Source organism: Gadus chalcogrammus, chromosome 23 (assembly GCF_026213295.1).
Source record: "Gadus chalcogrammus isolate NIFS_2021 chromosome 23, NIFS_Gcha_1.0, whole genome shotgun sequence".
Lineage (NCBI taxonomy): Eukaryota > Metazoa > Chordata > Actinopteri > Gadiformes > Gadidae > Gadus > Gadus chalcogrammus.
The window spans coordinates 16,719,568-16,734,221 of record NC_079434.1 but is presented as its reverse complement, the minus strand read 5'-3'; the positions used below and the strand labels follow the sequence as shown (position 1 = coordinate 16,734,221).

Sequence of the window (14,654 nt, the reverse complement as noted above, 5' to 3'; positions counted from 1 at the left end):
GGCGCGTGGGTGGAGCCGCGCGCCGCGGTCACTGAAGTACGGTGGGCGGATCAGTGTGGTGACAGCGACGCGTGGAGACTCCCGACAAACTGTCTAAAACAGTCGACTAACGGTGAGTCAACCTTGAATAAAACGTCCCGGTTGCCCCACAAGGCCCGGGGACGTACGTGGGTCGCAGTTTGTGCCGCATTCCTCAGTGTTTTGGGGGTACTTTGAGACAGTGAAGTGTCGGTGATTTTGGATGAGTGATCTCAGCACGCCGCGTTGGGCGGCGCGCAGGGCGGCGCCGTGCGGATCTGCGCCGCCCGTCTGGACTCGGCGGGTCGGCGGCGGGGTTGCTCGGTGTGGCTGCTCGGTGTGGCTTTGCACCGCCCGCCTGGAGGTGGAGCGGCGGGGTGTTGGCTTGGTGCGGCTTTTCACCGCCCGGCTAGAGGGGCGGCGGGGCGGCGGCTTGGTGTTGCTTTGCGCTGCTTTGCGCGGGGCGGCGGCTCGGTGTTGCTTTGCGCGGGGCGGCGAAGGCGTCACAACGTAGTAGCAGTCGCAAAGTTCTGCAAGCAAACTTGATTGTCTCCGTATCGCTCCCATCTCGGACGCACGGTGGTCCTGCCCCAGAGTCACACAGAGCCCTGGTCCGCCTGGTTTGGTTGACTTTGAGGGCGTTTACTAGAGTCACTTGGCCGGGGCAATAAAGATATGCTGGGTCAATTATTCACTGTGAGGTGAGCTGTGGGCAGGTAGACCTCTGTGGCCTTTGGTGATGGTGATGGATGTTGCTCCCATAGTTCTGGTTAATATTAATGTGTGATCGTTAAAAATAAAGAGCTATGAATTGTCCTGGTGGCATCTCCTGGTTCATATCTGGGATGAAGAGAAAGGTCTCCATCATGTCTCTGTTTGGATGTATTTAACCCTCACACAATGATGACTAAATAAGTTATACGTGTAACAGGAAAATACATTTGTCATACTATTGTGATGAAACATGAATGTATAACAGAGCCGTACTGTATGTGAGGTTGAATCAATGTGTTTTCTTATCCACTAGCAAGAAATGGGGCATTATGTTGAAATATATATGCGCCAAACTTTATATTGACATGACAGGCACTCCTTGCCTGTGGCTCCATCGATTTAATTATTGATGGTTCGGTATTGTGAAGCTATATTGTTATTGACGGGTAATCTTTTTTGGACGGCCATATTTCATCTGTAAATATCTGTAAATGATGCTTGAAATGGAAAGAGGAACCTGAAGCTGAGAGGGTTATTATCTCTCTCTCGCTCTCTCGTCAGATCACTCTGAAACCCCTCGCCCGCCCCTCCAGATTACTGGTCTGCGACTCAGAGGTGGCTCCTAGCTTGGCTCCCTGAATAATTCAGTACTGAACCAATCAAATCACAGCCCTAAAGTTTGGTCAGTCGTAAGAGTGTATCTGCTCATGAGATCTGGTTTAGCCCAGCCAGTACCTTCATGTGGGATTCAGGAATGAGAAAGTCAACCACTTCCCCCTTCCAGCAGACCAAAACTGATTTCAGTGCCTACAAAATGTAGTGTTGATGAGATGACAGGAGACCGGCCAAACTATTGCAAATCGTATTTATCATGTGAGAAATATTATAAATACGCCATACTTTGGGCTCAACGTGGGGGGCCTTAGAAACAGAACGAGACGTTGATGCAGAATGTCTAGGGTGAAATGTTTCATGCATGACTCCAATCAACGCAGAACAGGGATGTTGGAAGGCTCTGTAATCTGAGTCTTTGAATTTTACTCGCTGTTCATTCATTTCCCCTGGGCTGCCGCAGGAGAAACTACGCAGAAGGGAGTTCTGAAGTTCACACTTGAAAAGAAAAAAGGGAATCTGTCACAATAATAATAATATGATTACCTTGACGGCATCAATACTGAGGAGTTGTTATTGTGCGATCTGCTCTGTTGGATGATATCTCTCCAGCATAAAGATCCAATCATTGATGGGTTTTATTTACTTCAGCTGTATGATCACACCAACTTGATCAGTTCAGGCGGGAGGTATAAAGTTAGTCAGCCAGTCAGTCATTCCTCACCTTTCTGCACAATCTGCTAATTCAAATTAGGCGATTCCCTTGATCGTGATTGTATGCGGGTGATTGTCTGCTGTTCGGCAAACGATTCAGCCCCATTCCGATAAAACAAAGGTTTGTGATGATAGGCAGAGATTCCTGATGCTTTTATTGATATATGGAAGGAACTATATACTATGAATGTAACCTCGGACCTGGGAGACGGTGGGTTTAGTTAGATGGTTTGGAGAATAAACATTGCTAACGAAAAATGAATTGCTGCAAACCTAAAAGTGTTGTTTAAGCCTAGTGATGCCTGTTGGAATTAGTTTTCGGGCAGATGCAAACATACTTTGACGTAAATAGAAATGAGCAGATGAGTTTTTTTCCTCATCTTTTTACCACCATAATCTGAGAATAATCTGTTATAAACTCCAGAGCCATCCTTCAGCTGGTGGTGAGTCCAATGCGTTTTATCTTGAATCTAAAAAGATTCTAGTGGATTTTTTCCTTGCTGATTTCTGACCAATCAGGGCATCTCTTTACCTGATCGGTTTGGGGATTCGGTTTACATGTCATTCCCAGTCAGTCACACAGCTTCATCTTCATCGGGATGGAGGAGGGGGTGGAGCTGTTTATTTCAGAATCCATCCCTCTTCTGCTCCTTTCCGCTCACTAATCTTAGCTGCAGCACCTATTCTAACACCCAGTCTAACTGAATGGTAATCGCTGTTCAACAGGGATCGAGTAAAACAAAACAAACCTCATTAATGAAGTGAAGACGTTTGCCTCAAGCTATCATGGGCTGACTAATCACAGACAATTTAGTCATATTGAGTTCAATATCCCTCAAACTGATGCTTATCAGGCAACAATGAATTGGTCAACATTTCCAATTCTAAATGAGTCTCAGAGCAAGGGATTAATGAAGACATCCTGATGAGAAGACTGAGGAGGCGGGTTACTGAGGACAGGTGGTCCAGGGAGGACAGACAGACGGAGGCCCAGACGAGGGGAGACTTTGGGTAGAGAACAAATGGAGAGCGATGGGGAGGGAGGTGGGTGTGGAATTACAGGAGATGGCCCTTAACTCACGGATGATGGTGGAACGTCAAGGACAGCCAGTGGACGTCAGCCCAGAGGCTCCTTCAGCCCAGTGGCTCCGCCTCTCCAGTCCTCTCTTTACATTGGCCAAAGAGTTAGGCTCGGTTCAAGTTCAATTCCAGAAGGACTCATTTTGCCATTGTTCTTTTAGAGAAAGAACGATAGAATATTGGATTGTCCAAGGCAATCCAGTGTTAAACATATCTATATCCTGGGACAGGACTTCCTCGATCAGAGATTAGATTTAATCTTTTTGGAGGAACTCTCCATACTCTCCATACTGGGCGAGAAGGAGAAATGCTGTTTCCCAAAGTGAAGGCTGCAGCCTTGCTATAACACTTCCTCGCTAGTCGCATCCTATTGAGATGAGGCTAGAGTGCTGCCTAGTGTTTGTAGCGTTCAGAGTTTGGAACGACTTGCTAGTGTGGAAGCGCTTCCGCTTCCGCTTTTTAAATATTGCTCCAGTGTTAAATATTTGAATTGTTGAAATTGCTATTGGTGACAGTAGTTTGTTTTAACACCACCTACTTAAATATTAAACCGAATCAATCCATGCAAAATATAGCCTATCGTTACGTTTCAAAAACGTTGGAAAGAAATCGCACAGGTTAACTTTTTGCATTTACATGATTAAGCTATAAAAAGCAATACGGCACAAAATATTTGTGAAACGTTCAACTAACTTCACTTGTGTGTATTGCTTTCTACACGCAATTTTTAAAAATCCCGTGCAGCGTGTGAACGTAAAGGATTGTGGGTATTTTGGCTCGTTGAGGATCCATCGATGCATCCATTAAAAAATCTCTGAATACTCAAAAAAAAAAAAGGACTCGACACTGTTCCAATGTTTAGTGTTCTCAACATTGGAACAGTGCTTGTCGGCGTTCTATGAAGTAGCATCCTTATAAGGGCAGCCGTTGAGCATGCTTCCTTCAATTTGGAAAAACAGCCATGGACCTTTCTACAAGATGGACACATCTGGACCGTTTCTGAACATCAGCATCAGCCTTGTTTGGATGGGCTAGGAGTCTGCTGGTGAGTTATAGCCCAGCTCAGGCATTAAGTGGTGTTGATTAAAGGCAGTGAAAGCATAGGCAGCAGACATGAGCAGGAATGGCCCTGGGCCGAGGTGGGTTGGAGCTCGAATGCTGAACCAGCTTTAAATTCATCAGCCGACCAGCTTCTGGATCCAGGAACTCATCCTGAGGCTGCATCGAGTTGGAACGCTGCTTTGGGTTGGGTTTCCCTGTCAGTCGCGCTACATTGCACAGACTTGTTAAAGGATTTTGCTGGATCGCTGTATTGTCAGTCTGTATGTACATGAGCATTGAATTGTCTCTCGGTGGACACGCGTTCCTGAAGTAGGCGGTTTGTTAGTTATTGACATCCACTTTATTCCAGACCAGGGTTTAGAAGCTTCCAGAACTTTATGGTTGTTGCGTACAAACTGCCCTGGTTAGATAGTTGGTCGATGAGGCCAACAAACAAACAAATCACTAGATTTGGATTGTGTGAATGAGGCGCGAACATTTGGAACTCGTTTGGAATAGAATGGATGTCTGCGGCTCAACCCATTTCATGGCTGATTTACATCCCTGCATCAACGATGTCAACAGTTATAACCCTTGCCCACTGCATCCGTCCGTTGACGGATCTCGTTGACTTTGCATGGGGCGATCCCGAAATGCATTGTGGGTCCGTCCGTTCCGTCGGCTCCGTGTCTTGCATTCAGAAGTTGTGACAATTTTAACCTTTCAGGCTGCAACGGATCCGTCAGCCAATCCGATCGTGGCTCCGTCGGGAAATACCACTCCCCCATCCGTCAGACACACCTTCCGTCGTCCGTAGACGTACGGATGCAGTGGGCAAGCGGCATTAACCTGGGGAGTTGGAGCAAACCAGCCAAATCCTTTAGGATCTTGTCTTTGTCTTAAATATCATAAATCCATGCCTTCTAAAAAGTTTTCATTTTCCTGGGGGTCATTTTAACCAGGGGTCAGGGGTCAGAGGTCAGGCCGGTCAGACGACAAGCGATTACTGTGTTATGGGTGGATGTCCGGACACCATGAATAATGCATCTACCCGTCGTGGGTTCAATAAATCAAGTGGATACAGGATCCGTCAGGGGGCCTGACGCCGGGGACCCAGAGAGACGCCTGACTCACCCCTTCACCAGGGCCCAGAGAGAGGTCTGACTCACCCCTTCACCAGGGCCCAGAGAGAGGTCTGACTCCCCCCTTCACCAGGGCCCAGAGAGAGGTCTGACTCACCCCTTCACCAGGGCCCAGAGAGAGGTCTGACTCACCCCTTCACCAGGGCCCAGAGAGAGGTCTGACTCACCCCTTCACCAGGGCCCAGAGAGAGGTCTGACTCCCCCCTTCACCAGGGCCCAGAGAGAGGTCTGACTCACCCCTTCACCAGGGCCCAGAGAGAGGTCTGACTCCCCCTTCACCAGGGCCCAGAGAGAGGTCTGACCCCCACCTTCACCAGGGCCCAGCGAGAGGTCTGACTCCCCCCTTCACCAGGGCCCAGAGAGAGGTCTGACTCCCCCCTTCACCAGGGCCCAGAGAGAGGTCTGACTCCCCCCTTCACCAGCGCCCAAGGGGCAGGCAGAGGGGGATTGATGTACAGCGAGGAATAAGATGGTTTGGAACCTAAAATCACAAACTAAACTCAAGTCAGGACTGTTTTTTTTCTTTTATGCATGTAGGCTGGTGATGGTGATGCCTATTGCTATCATAGTTCTTGTATAGTATGATCATAACAACACATAACTAAATTACTTGTACTGGTGGTATCGCTTAATGCATATCTGTGATGAAGAGAAGGAATTTGATCTACTGCGAGGACTAATCTGGTTTGGAACCTAAAATCACAACTCAAACTTCAGAGTGTTGATCTTTAATGCATGTACAGTCTCCGGCTGTGCAGACCAAGAAATCCAATTTTTTTTTTTTACTTAGACTCAGTTCAGGCGTAATAATAGCGTGTTATTAATAACATGGCTTTGCATGACTCGTGGTCATCAGAATGAGGTGGTTGACGCAAGAGGGGAAAGCCTGGACATTGTCCTACTCAACAACCACACGTAAACATCTCTCGTTACGTAGTCATCACAGTGACTGTGTCTCGTTATGTTTTTAATCTTCGTTCTCCAGTCGATCGTCGACTGCTCTCCCAATGCTAATGCAGCTATGCTAATGTGTGGCGTCCGTGTGTGTGTGAGTGTGTGTGTGGTACCTTCCTCAGCTGGCCCATGTGGGGAAGCGAGAACAGGCCTTGCATTCATTTACAATCTAGAGCTGTTCACAAGCGCTCTCAGGTAGTTATTAACGCTCACTCTGTGGCGCCCTGTTTAACAGACGGTCCTTTCTGCTCCTACAGGCCTGGAGAACGACAACCGTGGGACTTCTACTTTACTTGTCCTTGCATCGTGTAGCATCTTGTCCCAGCTATCTCGTTGTATAAGGGGGGAATGGGTTAACCTAGCGACTGTTAGTGCTTGGCACTATGAACATCCTTTCTGTACCGACAGTGATATATTGTTGTTTCTCTTTCTTCTGACTAAATGTACTTATTGTAAGTCGCTTTGGATAAAAGCGTCTGCTAAATGCCCCGAATGGAAATTTAATGTAAATGTGTCAAGCGGCAGAAAGGTTGTAGCGTGACGGGTCTCATTTCATTTCACCCTGCGATCTCTCTCCGCATGCGCACATGGCGACAACAATGTGGAACCGATGAACTCTGAGCCAGCGGCTCACTAACACCCTGCAGCAATCCATCGGGATATTGAAGCTTCGCTGTTTTGTGTTATTAAAATGACCCATTTCTTTCACTGAAATGAACTGCTTTGAAACGAGGGGAACAGTCAATCAGTGATCCCTGATTCTGCAGCGGGGTTCCCCGAGGTTCTGAGTCACACATTTTGTGTTGGGGTGACGGTGAGTGAACCGGTGTTTGACACCAGCACTTCCGCAGCAGAGTGATGAGTTGATGGGATCGGGTTGGAAAGAGAGATTGAGAGAGCAGAGATGGAGAGTACAGAGTGTACACGCCTCTATAATCCACTCCCCCCCCCCCCCCCCCCCCCCTCCAAACACTGACACGCACATAAACACACACACACACACACCCAGCCACACACGTAGCAGCTGGGCTAGTGTGTCAGCCACTTGGATTTAAAGGCCAACACAGTCCGTGTTGGATGGTGAAACTAATGTACCAATTGTCCCAATGACTTGTCCAATGACACGTCAAATCGTCCCAGCGTGAGACTTGGGGCTGATGATGTCGTTTGAAGTGTTTCATATTATTGCCCGAGAGATCTTTTCCTCGTGGAAGAGAAGCAACAACTCTTCCAAACCGGACGCAAAGCCACGCAGAGGCCGCATGGCCGCTGAAATATTTGTGGAATGCTTGGCATTTGAAACTCCGAGAGAGAGAGAGAGAGAGAGAGAGAGAGAGAGAGAGAGAGAGAGAGAGAGAGAGAGAGAGAGAGAGAGAGAGAGAGAGAGAGAGAGAGAGAGAGAGAGAGAGAGAGAGAGAGAGAGAGAGGAGAGAGAGAGAGAGAGAGAGAGAGGAGAGAGAGAGAGAGAGAGAGAGAGAGAGAGAGAGAGAGAGAGAGAGAGAGAGAGTGTTCTACTCTGCGTTCCTTTCCTATGTGTTATGCATGTTGAACAATGAGGCATAGTTCCTTCCCACATTGTGTGTGCGCACATATTTTCCAGATAATTTTTTCTCAAGCATAGTTTTGAGGGGCACAGCAAAATGTCTGTCAGTCTGTAGGGGAGTCTCTTTCTGTATCTCCCTCTCTACCCCTCCCTCCCTTTCTCTCTCCCTCCCTCCCTCCCTCATGATGACTGGTTAGGTCTGAATTGTGTAAGGCATGTTCTAAGATTCCTGTGTAAACTATACTCTGAGTGTTGTACTACACTTGACGAAAGCTACTCTGATCTGATAGCTTTAGTGTATTGAGTATTGTAAACTACTCTGATCATATAGCTTTAGCATGAGCATTATAAACTATACTCTGATCATATAGCTTTAGTTTGAGTATTATTAATTATACTGATCATATAGCTTTAGTACAAGTATTGTAAGCTATACTCTGTCTGATCATATAGCTTTGGTGCTGCTCAATGTTGATTCTGCTTCACTCAGGTCACCAGAGATGGGGGTGTCTGTAATCCAATAAACAAACTGGCAATATCTCTTTAAAAGTTGTTATGGGAGAGACAAGAAGAGCAGGTGGGACTGGAGTCACAGTCACAGACATGTCTGGTGATATTCAAATGACCTGTTACTACTCATTAAATTATGGATGCTTGACTATTTGTCTGTTCTCTTTACATATCGAGTGTGTCTCCCACCTCTTTTCTCTCCCGTTGCTCCGTAACTTCAAATTGCTCATGTTTCTTGGCTTTACTTCTCTTCCATTCATCATTCTGCTGTCCTAACACACACACGGACACACACACGCTGACCCTAACAGACAGCCAGACACATACAGAGCTGCCAAATGATTACAGAGGCTGTCATGGTTTTGCATCACCACTGATTAGGAAAGCAGGGCTCAGTGTACTTTTGGACCAATGCTGCTAGCAGATTCCCCGAGCATGACTACGGCAAACCTCTTGGCTGCTATCTCATTCCCCTAGCTACTGCAAACCTCTAGTCTGCTAGCTCCTTCCCTTAGCATGCCTAATGCAAACCTCTATATTTTGCTAGCTCATTCCCTTAGCATGCACACTAGTGCTAGCCTCTATAGGCTGCTTGCGCATTCCCGTAGCATGCGCACTGCAAACCTCTATACAGCTAGCTCCTTCTCCTAGCATGCACACGGCAAACCTCTATAGGCTTGTAGCTCATTGACTTGGGTACTGCAAACCTCTATAGAGTGCTAGCTCATTCCCCTAGCATGCCCACTGCAGACCTCTATAGACTGCTAGCTCATTCCCCTAGCATGCCCACTGCAGACCTCTATAGGCTGCTAGCTCCTTCCCCTAGCATGCACACTGCTAACCTCTATAGGCTGCTAACTCCTTCCCCTAGCATTCCTACCGCTAACCTCTGTAGACTGCTAGCTCCTTCCCCTAGCATTCCTACCGCTAACCTCTATAGGCTGGATCTAATGAGTGAGAACAGATATTCCTCTCATGCCAGCAGGGATACTGCCTCTCATTATGCATGCCTACAGGTCTGCTGCATCTCATTCCTCTCATGCCAGCAGGAATACTTATCAGCAAACCCAATACGTCAGTCATCACGGTTCGCAGTCATTACAGGGCATGATGAGGTATCACTTAGCGGATGCTAAGAGGCTTACTCAGGGAGTGACCGTCCTCCTCTAGGGTAACCCCCGGTCCCAGGGCCTCGGTGTCCCCGCTCTGCCTCCCCTTCTCCAGCTTCCCCTCAGTCCTGTTGTTCCCGCTCAACAGCCATCTTGCTCCAGAAGGGGAGTACTTCACAACATGCTAACGGCATATTAACGGCTTGTTCCAGTCGGTCCTGTTCTGGTTAGCGGTTCACACACGCTGTTTCTCAAAGTGAAGACTGCAAACTTGCTAGAACACTTCCTTGCTAGTCGCGTCCTATGGAGATGAGGCTAGAGTGCTGCCTGGTGTTTGTAGGGTGTTCTGTAAAGCAATGTGTGTATTGCTTTGCGATTTTTAAACTCAAAGGATTGTTGGTATTTTGGCTCTTTGAGGATCCATTGATGCATCCTTGAAAAATCTCGGAATTCTCAAAAATAAAGGATGCGTGAAGGGCGCGAATTTCCGAGTGTTCTAAACATTGGAACAGTGCTTTTTCTGCGTTTTATGAGATGGCGTCCTTAAAAGAGCAGCCGTTGAGCATGCTTCTTTCACATTGGGAAACAGACACATACACCTGTCTGGGAGAGCCAACGCGCATGGCATGCAAACAGCATGCTAATGGCATGTTCCAGTCGGTCTTGTTCTGGTTAGGGGTTCACACACAGTCTCCTGTCGAGGTGTGTGTGTGTGTGTGTGTGTGTGTGTGTGTGTGTGTGTGTGTGTGTGTGTGTGTGTGTGTGTGTGTGTGTGTGTGTGTGTGTGTGTGTGTGTGTGTGTGTGTGTGTGTGTGTGTGTGTGTGTGTGTGTGTGTGTGTGGGGGCCCCAGCTGCACCCTGGGGCCCGTGCACAGACCCCACTACACATATGTTGCTTTGTGAAAACAAGCGTTCATAAATGGAGGCTTTCTTTCCAAGTCATCAGCCCACGGTGGTAAACACCTCTATCATGTCGCCGGTGTTTGTTCAAGCAAGCTCGCTTTCAAGGAGGGTAATCATGAGAAAACAAACACATCAAAACTCGTGTCTAGTAATTATGAAGATCTCATAAACGATGCATACGTTCTGACACGTGGGCAGCCCCTGTTGAATGCTTTAGACTTTTTGCACACGCACGCTCTGAGTCGCAATGCTCAGTCAAAACCAGCTTTTAAAGGACCTGACTCGGGAGGTATACCTTTTATTCCATCTCCAGAGAGGGGGAGAGACACACACACACACACACACACACACACACACACACACACACACACACACACACACACACACACACACACACACACACACACACACACACACACACACACACACACACACACACACACACACACACACACACACACTGCATTCCTCTGGGAGCCCCCTTCACCTCAGGCGCCCCTCCCTCCCTGACCTCGCCCTTCTTCCTTTGTCTGCCGTTATCTTCCTCGTCGCTGTGGCCTTCGTCCTCCCCGCCACCAGGGCCCTTTGTGGGAACGGGACGCTGGGATTGGTTCCCCCTTGTGTTCTCTGTTCACATTCCACCTTTCAAATGCTGCTTGTATAAACAACACTAGTGCCTCTCAAGTGGCTTCTGGATTATTATAGTTAGAACTCATAAAGTAATTATACCTTTATTATAATAAGAATAAAAGTGCTACAGGCTTTACCTGGACCACTCCTGCTCCACCTTGACCACGCCCACTATACCTATACCACGCCCACTCTACATGAACCACACCCACTCTACCCATCCCTAGCAATCCCTAACTGGGATGGAGGCCCTTAGATTACAGGATCCATCCTGAATCCTGCTGTTGTTTGGTTATGAGCTCGGTGTGTGCACCAGTAAGGGAACAGATTATCTGCAGGCGTCCTGTATTGGTGTGTTTCAGTGTTCTATCTGGCCGCTCTGCTGGATGTTGTTTGGTAGTGCTGACTGTATTGGAATCATGGCCACCAGTTTGAGGGGGGGGAAGAACTAGTACTGGTTGTGATTGGATTGAATATCGTCAGAAAGCCGCTGCTTTCTACTGTCTTCTGACCTCCAGTCATTATGTCCTTCGATTCACTTGCGACAAAAATAAACTAACAGGTTTTGCTTACTTGATTTCAATCATTAACCTAATACACAGTGATAAGAGGATATCATGGGATTTGTTTTTCTTAACTTTTTTCTATTTTGAGTATTTCATTGGCGGTAATTTAATGTACCAGGCTACTTTACTGGAATAAATGAACTCACGAGGTGTGTGTGTGTGTGTGTGTGTGTGTGTGTGTGTGTGTGTGTGTGTGTGTGTGTGTGTGTGTGTGTGTGTGTGTGTGTGTGTGTGTGTGTGTGTGTGTGTGTGTGTGTGTGTGTGTGTGTTCGTTCCTTGTTGACATGCATCCCCCTCCCTGTGCAGAACCAAATGCCTTTGCCAAAGAGCGAGGCTAGCTGCACAGTTCCCCCCCCATATCGCTAGCTCCTCTTAAGAGAAACCTGACATGAGTTAGGGGGAATGTTATCATGTCTGCACCTCATGAAGTCAGAGGGTGACTCATTTGATGATATACCAGCTGGAGGTCAGGACGCCGTTGTGAAGTACTAACAGCTAGGGGAAGTAGGAGGGAATCTCAGAAGTTAGGCTAGTTGAAGTGAAAGCCAACATTTCAGGTCATATGTAATGCTTTTCATGAACGTAGAATACTGCACAGCAATTGTGTGTGTGTGTGTGTCGGAGTGGCAGGCCATTTGTTGCCTGGTGGAGTCGATGGCACCGCCTGCCAGGGACGGAGACGCATCCCCCCCCGGATTAGCATAATGGCAGCTGATGCAGCAATGCATTGTGGGCCGTGTGGAAAACGCATCAGCAGAGTCCTGCAGTGGGTCAAAGTAACGCTGCAGAGGTTCAGCAATGCAACCCTACAGAACGTAGTTCTCACTGCGATACTGAATCCCAGGGTTGTTTTTTATGGGAGTTGTTACTGAGATTGTGGGGAGGCCGTAAATGTTTATTGTGTTTTGAAGAGGAGCAGTGTGTAAGACTCAGATCTACATTGAGGCGTTTTGCGCTGTGATTTATAGTGAACACGGTGTCGTGTTGCAGGCCCTCTCTCACTTCCTGGCCCCTTCTGCTTTCTTGTAAAGTCCTCCCACGGGGGTGTGTGTACGCATGGGAGTGTGTGTGTTTGTGTGCGTCCACGGCCTTGAAGTGGATCCCATGCCTCCACTGATGGCTGGGCTCAGTGTGATGTATTGATTGATCAGGACCCAGAGCTCTACTGAAACTGGATCTGGACACGCAGCAGAGCGAGCTGTCTTCAGTTCTGGGTGGTCTGGTGCTCGGTTGGTGAAACTATGAAACGCTGGGCTCATGTGTTCTGGTGCTAGAGACGTGTTAAGCTCAGCCCAGTTCTGGGTTGCTAAATTAGAGAGGTGCTTTGGTTCATGAGTTGGCTCTGTTTGGGACGGCCTGGTCTTCGGAGGGAGGAGGATAATACATGACGATGGCCAAGACCACTTGTTCATAATACACATTCACCGTAGTGTGAATGTGTTTTGTCTGTCTGACTGACTGACTGACTGACTGACAGTCTCTCTTTTTCTCTGTCTGACTGTCTGTCTGACTGTCTCTCCTTTTATCTGTCTGACTGTCTGTCGGACTGTCTCTCTTTTTCTCTGTCTGACTGTCTGTCTGTGGTTAGGATTTAAAAACAAAATGTTTTCTTTTCTTTAGAGTAGACTAATTCGTTTTATTTGGTCATTTCATGAGGTTATAGAGGCCTCCATCTACTTCCCATGAAAATAAAGTGAACCCTGTTTAAGCTATCGTGTGGGTGTATGGCCGTGCAGAAAGCACCATGTCAGCTGTCGGCAGCACAAAGCAGAAGTGCTGGAGCAGAAAATAGGGGGAATTTCATATTGCTAATTCGAACACACATGGGTTAACGCAGAGCGCACACACATACAAGATTATAGACGCCACTCCAACACACACACACTGCTGGAAACTAAAGTCGTTCATTCACCAAAGCTTAGTGGCCTGCTCAGGTCGGGGGGGTGGGGGGGGGTTATTACAACAACGTCCTGAAAGTTTCCAAACTGAAAGTAAAATCATTGCGCAGCAGCATAGCCTCTGTGGTTTATGTAACGGTGGATCACTGGTTAAACCAATGTTGGTTAAGATATTGAATGGAACCCGACGACGTCTAACTAAAGTCTGTGGGGCGACAGACGGCACCTTTTTGACCGGGTGCAGCTCCACCAGAACATCCTTTGAGGAGAAGCCTGCGTTCATGACCTTATTGCTTACATGCTATTTATCGAGCGCATTGCCCTTAAATCTGGGAAATCTACACCAATACTGATAAAACTCTATGGCCCATGGGGAGTCTGTAATGGATGGATGGATGGAAGATAAAGTGGTGGTTTATGTGTTCACCAAAGTGATGTTAACTCACAGTAACCTGGTGGTAATGAACCTGTGAGAAACCTTCCTTCAAGGCCAGCCCTTCAGATGCGCTCACAGGAACTCCTATGTCCGGACTAAATAATGCATCCAAGTCTAAATTATAAATACAGTCAGACGCATGCGCACACACACACGTGCGCGCGCACGCAGCAGCAGCAGCAGCAGCAGCAGCAGCCTTCCCCACCCTTCTTAGAAAGTGACATCAGAGGTCACTGTTCCCCGGTTTCTATTACTGCCAGCAGCCATGATACTCAGAAGGTTGTTTTAAGACTGCAGTGAGTGATTTGTTGCCAGCTATTAATCATCGTTTGTACCTTGAAATGTATTGAGCTGTAGGATTATCCGTGGGATCTATTATTCTTTTGTGCTAAATAAAATTTCACTGTAGGCCATACAGTGAACTAATACAAGGATTATTTTAGCATATCATTCCATAAGTCTACCTACTTACAACACTCGTTAACCGGTCCTCGTTAACTGACACTCGTTAACCAGTCCTTACTCGTTAACCGATGAGCGTAAATACACTGTAATGAATGGACGTAGGTCTGTAAAAATATGACAAATATTTTCATTTCTAGGCAAGGCGTGCTGGTCATTAGGAAACGAGGGCTGGTCAAAGTGCAACGCTCCAGATTATCCCAGTTAAGGTATAATTGATTGAGCAGTGCACTGTAGCAATTCTCCTAAACCAATGAAATGTCTCCGCTTTATCTCTCCCTGCTGGGCCCAAGAGCATCTCGGGAGTTCTGGAGCGTCGGCG

At 47.4% G+C, this 14,654-nt stretch overlaps 1 protein-coding gene across 5 annotated transcripts in view; it reads left to right on the top strand.

Annotated features, from left to right (window-relative positions):
- The first annotated feature begins 37 nt into the window (after nucleotides 1-37).
- Nucleotides 38-14,654, top strand: part of LOC130377082 (microtubule-associated protein 4) — a 70,322-nt gene continuing 55,705 nt past the window's right edge. For all 5 annotated transcript variants that reach the window (XM_056584041.1, XM_056584042.1, XM_056584043.1 and 2 more), the window contains exon 1: nucleotides 38-112. The gene's annotated coding sequence lies outside the window, so the exon portion shown is untranslated. The remainder of the gene's footprint in view (nucleotides 113-14,654) is intronic.